Source organism: Triticum aestivum, chromosome 6A (assembly GCF_018294505.1).
Source record: "Triticum aestivum cultivar Chinese Spring chromosome 6A, IWGSC CS RefSeq v2.1, whole genome shotgun sequence".
Lineage (NCBI taxonomy): Eukaryota > Viridiplantae > Streptophyta > Magnoliopsida > Poales > Poaceae > Triticum > Triticum aestivum.
This window is the reverse complement of record NC_057809.1, coordinates 87,894,229-87,910,331: the sequence shown is the minus strand read 5'-3', so window position 1 is coordinate 87,910,331 and position 16,103 is coordinate 87,894,229. Positions and strand designations below refer to the sequence as shown.

At 47.6% G+C, this 16,103-nt stretch overlaps 1 pseudogene; it reads right to left on the bottom strand.

The window, feature by feature from the left end:
- Nucleotides 1-10,785: 10,785 nt before the first annotated feature.
- LOC123132221 (putative disease resistance protein RGA1) lies at nucleotides 10,786-15,293 on the bottom strand (annotated as a pseudogene).
- Nucleotides 15,294-16,103: the final 810 nt, after the last annotated feature.

Sequence of the window (16,103 nt, the reverse complement as noted above, 5' to 3'; positions counted from 1 at the left end):
GCGTGTGCGTAGGAAATTTTTTGAAATTACTACGTTCCCCAATAGTGGCATCCGAGCCTAGGTTTTATATGTTGATGTTATATGCACGAGTAGAACGCAAGTGAGTTGTGGGCGATATAAGTCATACTGCCTACCAGCATGTCATACTTTCGTTAGGCGGTATTGTTGGATGAAGCGGCCCAGACCGACATTACGCGTACGCTTACGCGAGACCGGCTCTCCCGACGTGCTTTGCACAGAGGTGGCTTGTGGGTGACAGTTTCTCCAACTTTAGTTGAACCGAGTATGGCTACGCCCGGTCCTTGCGAAGGTTAAAACAGAGTCAAATTGACAAACTATCGTTGTGGTTTTGATGCGTAGGTGAGATTGGTTCTTACTTAAGCCCGTAGCAGCCACGTAAAACTTGCAACAACAAAGTAGAGGACGTCTAACTTGTTTTTGCAGGGCATGTTGTGATGTGATATGGTCAAGGCATGATGCTGAATTTTATTGTATGAGATGATCATGTTTTGTAACCGAGTTATCGGCAACCGGCAGGAGCCATATGGTTGTTGCTTTATTGTATGCAATGCAATCGCGATGTAATGCTTTACTTTATCACTAAACGGTAGCGATAGTCGTGGAAGCATAAGCTTGGCGAGACGACAACGATGCTACGATGGAGATCAAGGTGTCACGCCGATGACGATGGTGATCACGACGGTGCTTCGGAGATGGAGATCACAAGCACAAGATGATGATGGCCATATCATATCACTTATATTGATTGCATGTGATGTTTATCCTTTTATGCATCTTATCTTGCTTTGATTGACGGTAGCATTATAAGATGATCTCTCACTAAATTATCAAGAAGTGTTCTCCCTGAGTATGCACCATTGCGAAAGTTCTTCGTGCTGAGACACCACGTAATGATCGGGTGTGATAGGCTCTACTTTCAAATACAACGGGTCAAAACAGTTGCACACGCGGAATACTCAGGTTATACTTGACGAGCCAAGCATATACAGATATGGCCTCGGAACACGGAGACCGAAAGGTCGAGCGTGAATCATATAGTAGACATGATCAACATAGTGATGTTCACCAATGAAACTACTCCATCTCACGTGATGATCGGACATGGTTTAGTTGATTTGGATCACGTGATCACTTAGAGGATTAGAGGGATGTCTATCTAAGTGGGAAGTTCTTAAGTAATATGATTAAATTGAACTTAAATTTATCATGAACTTAGTCCTGGTAGTACTTTGTAAATTATGTTATAGATCAATAGCTCGCGTTGTTGCTTACCTGTGTTTATTTTGATATGTTCCTAGAGAAAATTGTGTTGAAAGATGTTAGTAGCAATGATGCGGATTGGATCCATAATCTGAGGTTTATCCTCATTGCTGCACAGAAGAATTATGTCCTTGATGCACCGCTAGGTGACGGACCTATTGCAGGAGCAGATGCAGACGTTATGAACGTTTGGCTAGCTCAATATGATGACTACTTGATAGTTTAGTGCACCATGCTTAATGGCTTAGAATCGGGACTTCAAAGACGTTTTGAACGTCATGGAGCATATGAGATGTTCCAGGAGTTGAAGCTAATATTTCAAGCAAATACCTGAGTTGAGAGATATGAAGTCTCCAACAAGTTCTATAGCTAAAAGATGGAGGAGAATCGCTCAACTAGTGAGCATGTGCCCAGATTGTCTGAGTACTACAATCGCTTATATCAAGTGGGAGTTAATCTTCCAGATAAGATAGTGATTGACAGAATTCTCTAGTCACCATCACCAAGTTAGTAGAACTTCGTGATGAACTATAATATGCAAGGGATGACAAAATAATTCCCAAGCTCTTCGTGATGCTGAAATCGACGAAGGTAGAAATCAAGAAAAACATCAAGTGTTGATGGTTAACAAGACCACTAGTTTCAAGAAAAGGGCAAAGGGAAGAAGGGGAACTTCAAGAAGAACGGCAAGCAAGTTGCTGCTCAAGTGAAGAAGCCCAAGTCTGGTCCTAAGCCTGAGACAAAGTGCTTCTACTGCAAAGGGACTGGTCACTAGAAGCGGAACTACCCCAAGTGATTGGCGGATAAGAAGGATGGCAAAGCGAACATAAGTATATTTGATATACATCTTATTGATGTGTACTTTACTAGTGTTTATAGCAACCCCTCAGTATTTGATACTAGTTCAGTTGCTAGGATTAGTAACTAGAAATGGGAGTTGCAGAATAAACAGAGACTAGTTAAGGGTGAAGTGACGATGTGTGTTGGAAGTGGTTCTAAGATTGTTATGATCATCATCGCACACTCCCTATAATTTCGGGATTAGTGTTGAACCTAAATAAGTGTTATTTGGTGTTTGCGTTCAGCATGAATATGATTTGATCATGTTTATTGCAATGCGATTATTCATTTAAGTAAGAGAATAAATTGTTGTTCTGTTTACATGAATAAAACCTTATATGGTTACACACCCAATGAAAATAGTTCGTTGGATCTCGATCGTAGTGATACACATAATCATAATATTGAAACCAAAAGATGCAAAGTTAATAATGATAGTGCAACTTATTTGTGGCACTGCCGTTTAGGTCATATTGGTGTAAAGCGCTTGAAGAAACTCCATGCTGATGGGCTTTTGGAAACACTTGATTATGAATCAGTTGATGCTTGCGAACCATGCCTCATAGGCAAGATGACCAAAACACCGTTCTCCGGTACTATGGAGAGAGCAACAGATTTGTTGGAAATCATACATACAGATGTATGTGGTCCGATGAATATTGAGGCTCGTGGCGGATATCGTTATTTTCTCACCTTCATAGATGATTTAAGCAGATATGGGTATATCTACTTAATGAAACATAAGTCTAAAACATTTGAAAAGTTCAAGGAATTTCAGAGTGAAGTTGAAAATCATCGTAACAAGAAAATAAAGTTTCTACGATCTAATCGTAGAGAAGAGTATTTGAGTTACGAGTTTGGCTTTCAGTTAAAAAACAATGTGAAATAGTTTCACTACTCACGCCACCTGGAACACCACAATGTAATGGTGTGTCCGAACGTCATAACCGTACTTTATTAGATATGGTGCGATCTATAATGTCTCTTACCGATCTACCACTATCGTTTTGGGGTTATGCATTAGAGACAGCTGCATTCACGTTAAATAGGGCACCATCAAAATCCGTTGAAGCGACGCCTTATGAACTGTGGTTTGGCAAGAAACCTAAGTTGTTGTTTCTTAAAGTTTGAGGTTGCAATACTTATGTGAAAAAGTTTCAACCTGATAAGCTCAAACCCAAATCGGAGAAATGTGTCTTCATAGGATATCCAAAGGAAACTATTGGATACACCTTCTATCATAGATCCGAAGGCAAGACTTTTGTTGCTAAATTCGGAAACTTTCTAGAGAAGGAGTTTCTCTCGAAAGAAGTGAGTGGGAGGAAAGTAGAAAACTTGATAAGGTAATTGTACCTTCTCCCTTATTGGAAAGTAGTTCATCACAGAAATCTGTTCTTGTGACTACTACACCAATTAGTGAGGAAGATAATGATGATGATCATGTAACTTCAGATCAAGTTACTACCGAATCTCGTAGGTAAACCAGAGTAAGATCCGCACCAGAGTGGTATGGTAATCCTGTTCTGGAAGTCATGTTACTAGACCATGACGAACTTGCGAACTATGAGGAAGCGATGATGAGCCCAGATTCCGCGAAATGGTTTGAGGCCATGAAATCTGAGATATGATCCATATATGAGAACAAAGTATGGACTTTGATGGATTTGCCCGATGATCGGCAAGCCATAGAAAATAAATGGATTTTCAAGAGGAAGACGGACGCTGATAGTAGTGTTACTATCTACAAAGCTAGAATTGTCGCAAAAGGTTTTCGACAAGTTCAAGGCGTTGACTACGATGAAATTTTCTCACTCGTATCTATGCTTAAGTCTGTCCGAATCATGTTAGCAATTGCCGCATTTTATGAAATCTGGCAAATGGATAAACAAAATTGCATTCCTTAATGGATTTACTAAAGAAGAGTTGTATACGATGCAACTAGAAGGTTTTGTCGATCCTAAAGGTGTTAACTAAATATGCAAGCTCCAGTGATCCATCTATGGACTGGTGCAAGAATCTCGGAGTTGGAATATACGCTTTGATAAGTTGATCAAAGCATATAGTTTTATACAGACTTGCGGTGAAGTCTGTATTTACAAGAAAGTGAGTGGGAGCACTACAACATTTCTGATAAGTATATGTGTATGACATATTGTTAATCGGAAATAATGTAGAATTATTCTGCAAAGCATACAGGAGTGTTTGAAAGGAATTTTTCAAAGAAAACCTCGATGAAGCTGCTTACATATTAAGCATCAAAATCTATAGAGATAGATCAAGACGCTTGATAAGTTTTTTCAATGAGTACATACCTTGACAATATTTTGAAGTAGTTCAAAAATGGAACAGTCAAAGAAATAGTTCTTGGCTGTGTTACAAGGTATGAAATTGAGTAAGACTCAAAGCCCGACCACGGCAGAAGATAGAAAGAGAATGAAAGTCATTTCCCATGCCTCAGACATAGGTTCTATAAAGTATGCCATGTTGTGTGCCAGATCTATTGTATACCCTACACTATGTTGAGCAAGGGAGTACAATAGTGATCTAAGAGTAGATCACTGGACAGCAGTCAAAATTATCCTTAGTGGAATAAGGAAATATTTCTCAATCATGGAGGTGACAAAAAGATTCATCGTAAAAGGTTACGTCGATGCAAGTTTTGACACAGATCTGGATGACTCTAAGTCTCGATCTAGATACATATTGAAAGTGGGAGCAATTAGCTAGAGTAGCTCCGTGCAGAGCATTGTAGACATAGAATTCGCAAAATACTTACGGATCTGTGTGTGACAGACCCGTTGACTAATATTATCTCACAAGCAAAACATGATCACACCTTAGTACTCTTTGGGTGTTAATCACATAAACGATGTGAACTAGATTACTGACTCTAGTAAAACCCTTTGAGTGTTGGTTACATATCGATGTGAACTATGGGTGTTAATCACATGGTGATGTGAACAATTGCTGTTAAATCACATGGCGGTGTGAACTAGATTATTGACTCTAGTGCAAGTGGGAGACTGAAGGAAATATGCCCTAGAGGCAATAGTAAAGTTATTATTTATTTCCTTATTTCATGATAAATGTTTATTATTCATGCTAGAATTGTATTAACCGGAAACATAATACATGTGTGAATACATAGACAAACAAAGTGTCGCTAGTATGCCTCTACTTGACTAGCTCGTTAATCAAAGATGGTTATGTTTCCTAACCATAAACAAGGAGTTGTTATTTGATTAACGGGATCACATCATTAAGTGAATGATCTGATTGACATGACCCATTTCATTAGCTTAGCACCCGATCGTTTAGTATGTTGCTATTGCTTTCTTCATGACTTATACATGTTCCTATAACTATGAGATTATGCAACTCCCATTTACCGAAGGAACACTTTGGGTGCTACCAAACGTCACAACGTAACTGGGTGATTATAAAGGAGTACTACAGGTGTCTCCAAAGGTACATGTTGGGTTGGCGTATTTCGAGATTAGGTTTTGTCACTCCGATTGTCAGAGAGGTATCTCTGGGCCCTCTCGGTAATGCACATCACTTAAAGCCTTGCAAGCATTGCAACTAATAAGTAAGTTGCGGGATGATGTATTACAGAACGAGTAAAGAGACTTTCCAGTAACGAGATTGAACTAGGTATTTGGAATACCGACGATCGAATCTCGGGCAAGTAACATACCGATGACAAAGGGAATGACGTACGTTGTTATGCAGTCTGACCGATAAAGATCTTCGTAGAATATGTAGGAGCCAATATGGGCATCCAGGTCCCGCTATTGGTTATTGACCGGAGACGTGTCTCGGTCATGTCTACATTGTTCTCGAACCCGTAGGGTCCGCACGCTTAAGGTTACGATGACAGTTATATTATGAGTTTATGCATTTTGATGTACTGAAGGTTGTCCAGAGTCCCGGATGTGATCACGGACATGACGAGGAGTCTCGAAATGGTCGAGACATAAAGATTGATATATTGGAAGCCTATGTTTGGATATCGGAAGTGTTCCGGGTGAAATCGGGATTTTACCGGAGTACCGGGAGGTTACCGGAACCCCCCCGGGAGCTATATGGGCCTTAGTGGGCTTTAGTGGAAAAGAGAAGGGGCAGCCCAAGATGGGCCGCGCGCCTCCCCCCTCCCCTAGTCCTATTAGGACAAGGAGAGGTGGCCGGCCCCCCCCTCTCTTTTCCCCCTCCGCCAATCCTATTCCAACTAGGATTGGGGGGGGGGGAATCCTATTCCCAGAGGGAGTAGGACTCTCCTAGCGCACCCTCCTTGGCCGGCCAGCCTCCCCCCCCTTAGTCCTTTATATACGGAGGCAGGGGCACCCCAGAGACACACAAGTTGATCCACGTGATCTATTCCTTAGCCGTGTGCGGTGCCCCCTTCCACCAAAGTCCTCGATAATATTGTAGCGGAGTTTAGGCGAAGCCCTGCTGCAGTAGTACATCAAGATCGTCACCACGCCGTCGTGCTGACGAAACTCTTCCCCGACACTTTGCTGGATCGGAGTCCGCGGATCGTCATCGAGCTGAACATGTGCTAGTACTCGGAGGTGCCGTAGTTTCGGTGCTTGATCGGTCGGGCCGGGAAGACGTACGACTACATCAACCAAACGCTTCCGTTGTCGATCTACTAGGTATGTAGATCATACTCTCCCCTCTCGTTGCTATGCATCACCATGATCTTGCGTGTGCGTAGGAAATTTTTTGAAATTACTACGTTCCCCAACATCCTCTTCTCGCTCTCTTTTACGAATAAGTTAGCCACCATACTTGCTAGTCGCTTGCTGCAGCTCCACCTCATACCTTTTACCATACCCATAAGCTTAAATAGTCTTGATCGCGAGGGTGCGAGATTGCTGAGTCCCCGTGGCTCACAGATACTTCCAAAACCAGCTTGCAGGTGCCAATGAGTCCGTGCAGATGACGCAACCAAGCTCAGGAGGAGCTCGATGCAGATCTTGTCCTTTGTGGTGTTTCGTTCTAGTTGATCAGTAGTGGACCCCAGTTGGGGTCGATCGGGGACCTTTTGTCGCATTTGGGGTTCTTCTTTTATTTTGGCTCTGTAGTCGGGCCTTGATTGTATCTGATTGATGTAATGCTTTATTCATGTAATTGGGTGAAGTGGCGATTGTAAGCCAACTATGTATCTCTTTCCTTTATTATATTACATGGGTTGTGTGAAGATTACCTCACTTGCGACATATGCCTTCAATGCGATTATGCCTCTAAGTCGTGCCTCGACACGTGGGAGATATAGTCGCATCGAGGGAATTACACCGGCGCACCACCGACGCGTCGGGCCATAGGCGCCAAGGAGGTTCGGGTCCTCCTCCTCTTCTTTCTCCTCTCGATCTTCCTCGCACTCCTCCGGTGCCCCGGCCCTGCTCGGCGTCAAGGCCGAGCCCGCGGCGGAGACGCCGCTCGGTCGGCGCACTCGCAGCGCCGACATCGTCATCAACGAGGGCGGCCGGCGCGCCTCCTCGTCGGCTCCTCCTCCGCGCTTCGTCAAGCCAAAGACGGAGCCGGGGCTCGCGCCGGTGAAGAAGGAGCCGACCGCGCCGGTGAAGACGGAGCTCGACGACGACGCGGCCCTGGAATGGGCGCGCAGGGACTCCATAGCGATGGAGAAGGCGAAGGAGCGCCAGTGCGCCGCCCTGCGCCTCTTCGCGGAGCGCCGACGCGGCCGCGACGAAGGCGGGGTCGTCGTCATCTGCGACAGCGACGACGACGACGCGCCACCGCCACCAGCCCGCGTTGGCGACGCCGGTCAGGGGTCCACCAGGGACGGCCGCGTCAAGGAGGAGAAGTCCGGCGACGATGGCGGCGACGACGGCGACTACTCGGCGTTCAGCCAGTTTCTCTTTTAGTTTATTAGTTATCTATTTTCCTATGTAATGAAAACCGGCGAACACGTCTAATATATGCCCAAGTTTGCCGAAATTTATCGTGTTTCGCCGAACTTCGTCGAACTGTGCCGAACTTTGCTAAACAAATTTTATTTTCAAACGCGCCTGGGGGCGGCCCTGGGACCGGCGGCTGGGGACCAACTCGCCCCCAGGCCCAATTTTTACGTCGGCTCACCCCCAGGCGGCGATTTTAGGCGCCCCCTGGGGGGCCAACGGCTGGAGATGCTCTAAGCCCGGGACTCCAAAGAGGCATGTCCTCAACAATCAGTCTAAGAGCATCTCCAGCCGCGCCTCCAACAGGCCTTCCCCAAGTGATTTTTAGCGGCCGCGCTCAAAAATCGGTCCAGTCGCACCCCTAGAAGCCTGTTTTTTGCCGGTTTGGGTCGAAACTGGCGTCGGCGGACCCAGACCGAATCCGGCATGTTGGGGAGCGCCCAGGGGCGTCAGTGCAATCGTTTTTGGCACAAAAGAATGGCGGGCCCGCCGAGTCAGCGACCCCCGTGCCTCGTCGTCCTCATCGTCTCGGTTTCCCGCGGGGAATCAATGCCAAGGCTACCACCGGTCAGCCTTCCATTGATTTCTTACGGGCGGCGCGGGTGGCGTGGCACGACGACGCACCACCTCCCGCCACGCGTACACACGGCGCCCACACCCCCCCGACCGCTATATAAGCAACGCCTCCCCTCGCCTATGGCCGCATCCCGCCCACAGCTCTCTCTCTCCCCGTGCACCGCCGACGTTCCTCCCCTCTCTCCATGTGCCTGGCTGCGATGATGGGCGAGAGGTTCCTCGGCAATGGGGTGGCGGCCAATGGCTTCGGCCGCCGCTCGTTGCACGAGTAGGAAGCCTACCTGCTGTTCGAGGCCAAAGTCCCAGCGCCTCCCGACATGTGCGCGCTGGGGCGGTGGAAGCTCAGCGCCGGTGGCGTCCCCATTCCCTTGCTGCCCGACGTCACCGCGCACGCCGACTACTTCGCCGACGAGGTCGACCGCGTGCGGGCGTCGCTGAAGGAGGAGCAGCGGGCCCTCTCGCAGTGGGCCGCCGGCAACCACGAGGCGCGGGCGGCATACTTCCAGCGTCGGCAGGCGGAGCGGCTGGCCTCCACCAACGGGGTGCCGGTGGTGCGGGGGACCAAGAACAGCAAGGGCCGCCGCCTGTGGTGGGGCGCCCTCGGCTCCACTGTCCACGCCGTCCTCTAGCACCTCGAGGGCGGCAACGACCCGCCGATGACGTACCCTGCCTCCCCGGCCCCAGGCGGAGCGGCGGCCAATGGATGCCGGGAAGGGCGGGCTCCTCTTCTTCCTCCCCCCGCTCCTCCGGGTCGTCGGCGTTGTTCGGCGTCAAGGCCGAGCCCGCGGAGACCGCGAAGACGTCGCTCGACCGGCGCACCCACAGCGTCGGCATCGTCATCAATGAGGGTGGCGCATCTCCTCCTCGGCTCCTCCTCGCTTCGTCAAGCCGAAGACGAAGCTGGGGCGCGCCGGCGTGAAGACGGAGTCAGGGCTCGACGACGCGGCAGCCTTGAAGTGGGCGTGCGAAGACTGGGCGCGGACGGGGCTGGAACGCAAGTGCCGCACCTTTGAGCAGTTCGCCGCTCGGCGTCGTGGCCGCGACGAGAGAGGCGTCGTCGCCCTCGACGACGACGCGCCGCCACCAGTCCGCCAGGGCGACCCTGGGCAGGGTCCAGCAGGGGCGGCCGCGTGAAGGAGGAGAAGGACGACGAGGACAACGGCGGCGGCGGCGACGACTTCGCCTCTCTCAGCGTGTTATTCAACCTGTAGTCGCGGCCTCTTTGTTTTTTTTTCCTAAGTGTTTTACCTATGTAAAAAACTATTTCAATTCACCCAAGTAATGTACTGTTTTGCCGAATATTTATCCCGTTCGTCAAATTTTAGTCAAATAAATGTTCAAAAAAAATTTAAAACAGGCGCCTGGGGGCGTTGGCTGGAACCCGGTCGCCCCGAGGCTGATTTTAGCGCTGGTTCGCGCTCAGGCGGCGATTATTCGAGCCGCCTGGGGGCCATCGGCTAGAGATGCTCTAAGAGTGATGGAGCTATGGTGGTCAATTTTGTTGAACGGCATAGCATTTCAGGACGCCCATATCTTCCAATGAATGATGAGAAGCACCGTGGACCATATGGACAGATCGATTCAAGGCAGACTCTCGCACACCCAAAGCTCATCGATGCAGTGAGGTGGACTGACGCCAACACGTTGTCAAACCATGTCAGCATGCGAACATAGGATGAAAATATGCAGAGCGTCCTCACAGGCATGCCCATAGCCCACACCTAGGGCGTCGACTAATTTTGATTGGGTGTCAATAGCTTAGTGGAAAAGGCAACAGTAATTGTACTACTAAGAAATTTTCTCTGTAACAGAATTGCATGGAAAGCAGTTAACGCTATTGGTCAACTCTTTTATTATCATATCTTAAAATGCTGTAGCTCTATATCTAGGTTCATGCAAATCAAAGATTTGTCCTTCAGGACTTGCTTTATTTTTAAGTTCACATTTTCACCAAAGTTTTTACCTAATCCTTTGCTTTCCTCTAAAGAAATTAGAATGGACGGCTGTGAAAGGGAAAATAAGAATATTACCTTAAATGTTCAAGCTACTATGAGGCATGTTGTAAAGAAGAATAAATTCAATATAATTCCAATTATAGTATTCTTTAAAGAACATAACACTAACAAACAACTATTACGCATTAGAAAATTTAATAATTTTTTCTAACTTGATAAAGATGGTGCCGCGCATTGCGCAGGCCACCGTGCTAATTATAAGGAAAGAAAACACAATCATCATTCCTCCCATGCGCCAACCAAATTAAAAAAATTATGAAATCTCAACAACATCAATGGCGCAGCGAAGCGCGCCCAACCCTTCTAGTGTTATGCATGAAGCTCAAATGAATGGACCATAAACATGTACCCTTTCAGCCTACTAGGAACTACTGTGCAGCCACTGAAGCTGGAAAAATATCAAAAGATTCCATTATAAAAATTGCAGCTCCACGAAGTTATATGCTTTTGTTTCTGGATTTAAAAAAGTTCTTGCCTACAAATAGGATGATACAATCAAGCAAACCTTCCAAGAACGCAAGGGACATGTTGCTAGGCTGGTTTACCTTTTGGATAGGTAACAACCAGTACTTTCATTCAGGTATGCTATTCATGCACAGGTGTTGCACTAGAATCCTTGGAGAATGACCTCTCCATTGTTGCTGCCCATGTCAAAGAAGAAAAACTTAGTTCTAAAGAACAACTAGCTTTTTTGTTTGAGTTAACTAAAAGTAATTCCTCACCAAAAGATAATGCATTATTACCTGTCACGAGATGAGGATACTTGGGATATGACAGATCTTGAACCAATCCTTGCCTGTCCCTTTTCTGCAGTTCTCAGTCAGTGCAGAGCCACAATCACTGACAATCAACTCCTCCAGTGCAGTTAAGGATCGCAAACCTTCTGGCAGTGAGACCAACTTCCGGCAGCAGCTTATCTCCAGATGCTCAAGCGCTACGAGATCACCTAGCCATTCTGGAAGGACTTCCAAATCAGTGCAATTGTCAATCTTCAGCTTCCGGACCATGCTAAGGTGCCTGATGGCCTCTGGCAAAACACGTAGCCTTTCGCAGTACTCAATGGTCAGATCCTCAAGTTTTGGCCTGTGCCGCAGCAAGTTCCAATCACACGACGAGGGATGGCACTTTCTAATCCACAGTCTCCTAAGAAGTGACGCCGATTTGGAAGATGATGGCCCGAACACCCTACCAACTGATAACATCTCACTGGTGTTGGATAGTGACAAATCTGCGATAGCATCTGGGAGGCATGGTCTTGGTCTCATCTTTGGACATCCACTTGCAGTGACAGTTTTAAGGACTGGAAACATGAATACCTGTTGTTGACTTTCTTCGCTGTCCCCTGCCAATGAGGTTGGCCAGACCTCCAGATCAGGCATGTCTTCAAAATGGAGTTCCTTGAGTGACTGGTACAATGTGTTCTTCTGTCCCTTGGCAAGTATTTCAGGTCCAATGCTATGGACACCGCTAATGCAGCGGAGCTCAAGGGAATGGAGGTTGGGAATATGACCAAGAGGTGGGAGGCATATACAGTTAGGGATGTTGCCTAAACTTAGGAAGGTAACATTTGGAAGCCAGGATTCCATGCTCTCCATCATCCAGCTGGGAAATTTAGTGCCCATGTAGCCATTTATTTCAAGGACCTCAAGGTTTTCAGGTGGCAAGAGAACTTCAAGAAATGTTTCGACGTTCTTCAGCTCATCAGAAGAGCATGAACTGGTCCATGACACAGTCAAGTTGCTTAGTTTCCTCTTATTCCTCAAGTTTGCTCTCTTGGCATCGTTTGTCAAATCCTTCTTGTGTGAGCGGCATTCGATTCTAAGACAGCCACTCAGAAGAATGAGGTCTTTTAGCTCCGCAATACTGCTGCATGTGTCCCCTATAATGAGCAAGGATAATGTTTCAAGTTTAGTCCATTGCCCAAATCCATCAGGTAGTCTCTCCAAAGATGGGCACTGGTCATTTTGTAGGTGCTTCAGATTAGTGATGGTTGTCATGCCGTCAGGTAGCGTGGCTAGATCTGCACACCCAACAAGGCTTAACCTCTCCAGCACCATGAGGTTTGCTATAGACTCAGGTAGCTTATGAAGATTCCAGCACTGGAACAAAATAAGCTCCTTCAAGTTATGAAGATTACCAATTGACTCAGGCAATTCCTCCAGACCAATATTCAATGAGAGATCCAAAATCTGCAAGTTTGGTAGGTGACTGGTTGCTATGGGCAATGCCAAACTCCGTGCATGATGTGATAGAATGAGAGTTTGAAGCTCCAGAAGGCCACCAACGGATCGAGGTAATTCCGACAGACTGCTACAGTAAGACATGTCCAGAGTATGCAGCCTATCGAGTCAGGGACTGCCTCGAGATCACTGCATTGCGATAAATTCAGGTGCAGCAAATTTGAGAGATTCCCAATATTTTTGGGCAGTGCTCGGAGAATTCCACACTGTGAGAGGTTCAAGAAATGCAAGTTTTGCAGTCTGCACATAGTGTCAGGCAGAATCTTAAGATTGACGCACCCTTTCAAATTCAAGTCTCGCAAACTTTGGAGTTCACCGATGGAGCTGGGTAATGTACAGAGGAAACTGCAAAATGACATGTTAAGATTTTGCAGGTTTTGAAGATGCCCTATGGAATCTGGCAAGGTCTGAAAGTGGCAAGAGGAAAGATTCAGGGTTTCCAGATTCTCAAGACTGCATATTGACATGGGAAGCACATATAGATTGCCACAACTGGCCAAATGAAGTGTTTGTAGGTTGTGGAGGTCACTGATGCAATTGGGCAGACTTGTGATAGGGGATGAAGAGACGTCCAAGTACCTCAAGTGTTTCAATCTGCCAACTGACTTGGGAGGCTCCATAATTTGGCTGCCTCGCAAATCTACTACTCTGAGGCACCTGGAGTGAAGAAACAACTGGACATCAAGAGCATAACCCCAGGAATGCAATGCGCGGACTTTACGGAGCGTGCTCCGGTGAACTTGAGAGGCCCCCATGTCATCAGCCAATGAGGCATAGTGGCAGCATGCTTCGGCGCGCCCATTGGCATTGGCATTCTTAGAGTTGATGATCTGGACTTCATCCCCGGCAACAGACTGAGCAAGGTCATGCACCAAGTCATGAATCTTGTACTTGACATTGCGATCTTCCTCTAGTTCTTTCTTTGACAGATCGTGCTCCACTACTTCTTGAAGGAAAGACATCCACAGCAGGTGCTCGAAATAGTCGTTGGCTTGATCGAAAACCGATTGGCAGCCATACTTTGTGGGTTCAATGAAACCAAGAGCAATCCATCGCTGAATAAGCTTGTCCCTGTCAATCTCATAGTTTCTAGGAAATGATGCACAATATGCAAAGCACTGCTTCAGACCAGGTGGCATTTGGTCATAGGTGAGCTTGAGAGACGGCAAAATTGTGTCCTCCTTATCCAGCTGCCATATCTCACTGTCCTTGACAGCAATCCATGATTCCTCGTTCCTCTTGAACCGCAGCATGCTCCCAAGAGCCTTGGCGGCCAACGGCACGCCGCCGCATTTCTGGACAATCCCCTTCCCTAACTTGACTAGCTTGGGATGCATATGCTCCTCCCCTTCCTCAAAAGCCTTTCCCTTGAACAGCTCCCAACAATCATCATCAGAGAGGCCTTCGAGAACGAATGGCGGCACGGTGCGCACCATCATGCCGACCTTGCGGCTCCGTGTGGTCACCATGATCTTGCTGCCTCGCTTGCCATCCTTGAGGAGAAGCTTCAGCCGCTCCCACTCCTCCTGGCTCTCGCTCCACACATCATCGAGAACCAGCAGGTACTTCTTCCCCGTGAAGGTCTCGGACAAGAAGTTTGCGATGGCCTCCAGGCTGGTCAGATCGCGCTTCGGCTTGGTCGCGCTCACAATCGGCTGGATGAGCCTTCTGAGGCTCAAGTCCACGGACATGGAGACCCAGATCCGGAGGTCGAACACCTCGTCGTTGGCCCTCCGGTCGTTGAACACCAGCTGCGCCAGCGTCGTCTTGCCGAGGCCGCCGAAGCCGACGATGGGGATCACGGACACGTCCTCCTCGCTCGCCGCGTCGAGGACCAGCTTCATGAGCTTCTCTTTGTCGGCGGCCCTCCCCACCGTCTTGGCCTCGTCGACCTTTGAGATGGTCTCACGCTTCGGGGGAGCAACGGGGTGCGCCGGCGGAGAAACGTTGGGATTCAAGCGCAGCCTGTCCCTCCCCGCGGCGACGGCGTCCAGCTTGCGCCTCAGGGACCTCAGCCTGTGCGCCATGACGACGGAGCTGACGATGCAGGTGGCCGTGGAGCCGCACGCCGGGCTGCCCCGGCTCCGACGGCGGCGGGCGGCGCGCAGGTCGGTGCAGCAGGGGTCGAGGAAGTCGTCGATGTCGTGGGCGAGGTTCTTGAGCCTGCGCAGCCAGTCGCGGCCGGCGCTGTCGCCGCTGCCACCGCGCACCTCGGCGTCCGCGAGCACGCTCCGGATGGTGGCGAACTCCTCCTCCATGGCCTTCAGGTCAGTCCTGAAGCTCCTCAGGAGCGCGAGCTCTCCCCAAACCGAGGACCCGAACTTCGCTAGCACCGCCTTCACGATGCTGGAAGCAAGCACCCCCTCCGCCATGGATCTCGATCTCGCTCCCTCTCTCTCTCTCTACACACACAGTCAACAAAAACCAAACAGTGTCGCGGTGGCGCGGTGCGGGTCACTATAAATCTATACAGAAAAATCAGTCAACAGTCAACACAACGAAACCGGCTACTCCCTCGTTTCAAAATATAGCGTTTTTTTATTCCCGTACTTCAATTTTGACCATAAATTTAACCAACAAAACCGACTACGACGGAAGCAAAAATTATACAGTGAATTTGTATTTAAAATAAGTTTTCAATTATGTAATTTTCTTTCTCCCGCCGCAGTCGGTATCGTTGGTTCAATTTATGATGAAAGTTGGATCTCGATAAGCACGGATGCACTATATTTTAAAATGAAGGGAGTAGAAATCAGGGCTCTTTTCACTATTTTGATCCTTTTAGAAAACTCTCACACAAAATAAACTCCGCACAAAACTATTTCACAATCTGACCCTTTTGATAACGTCACAAACCATCACGTTTTTTCTTTATTTAGAAACACCGAGCTAGCTAGCATTGCTGGTCTGGTCGAGACACTACATGACAGAGCAGAACGCCAAAATATGTTGCGTTGCTGGAAACGCCAAGGATGCGTGGCGTTGCTGCCCAAGCATGAAATGCCAAGGGGTTTGGCGTTTCTACTAGCTTGTGTATATTGTCATTTATTTATGAAGTGCAGCAACGCTAGCTAGCTTGGCGTTTTTAAATAGAGAAAAAATGCCGCGGCTTATGACATTATTAGAAAGATCAGATATGAAATAGTTTTACGTGGAATTTATTTTGTGTGAAAGTTTTCTGAAAAAGTCAAAATAATGAAAAAGGCCTAGAAATCAGCAGCCTGTTGGAT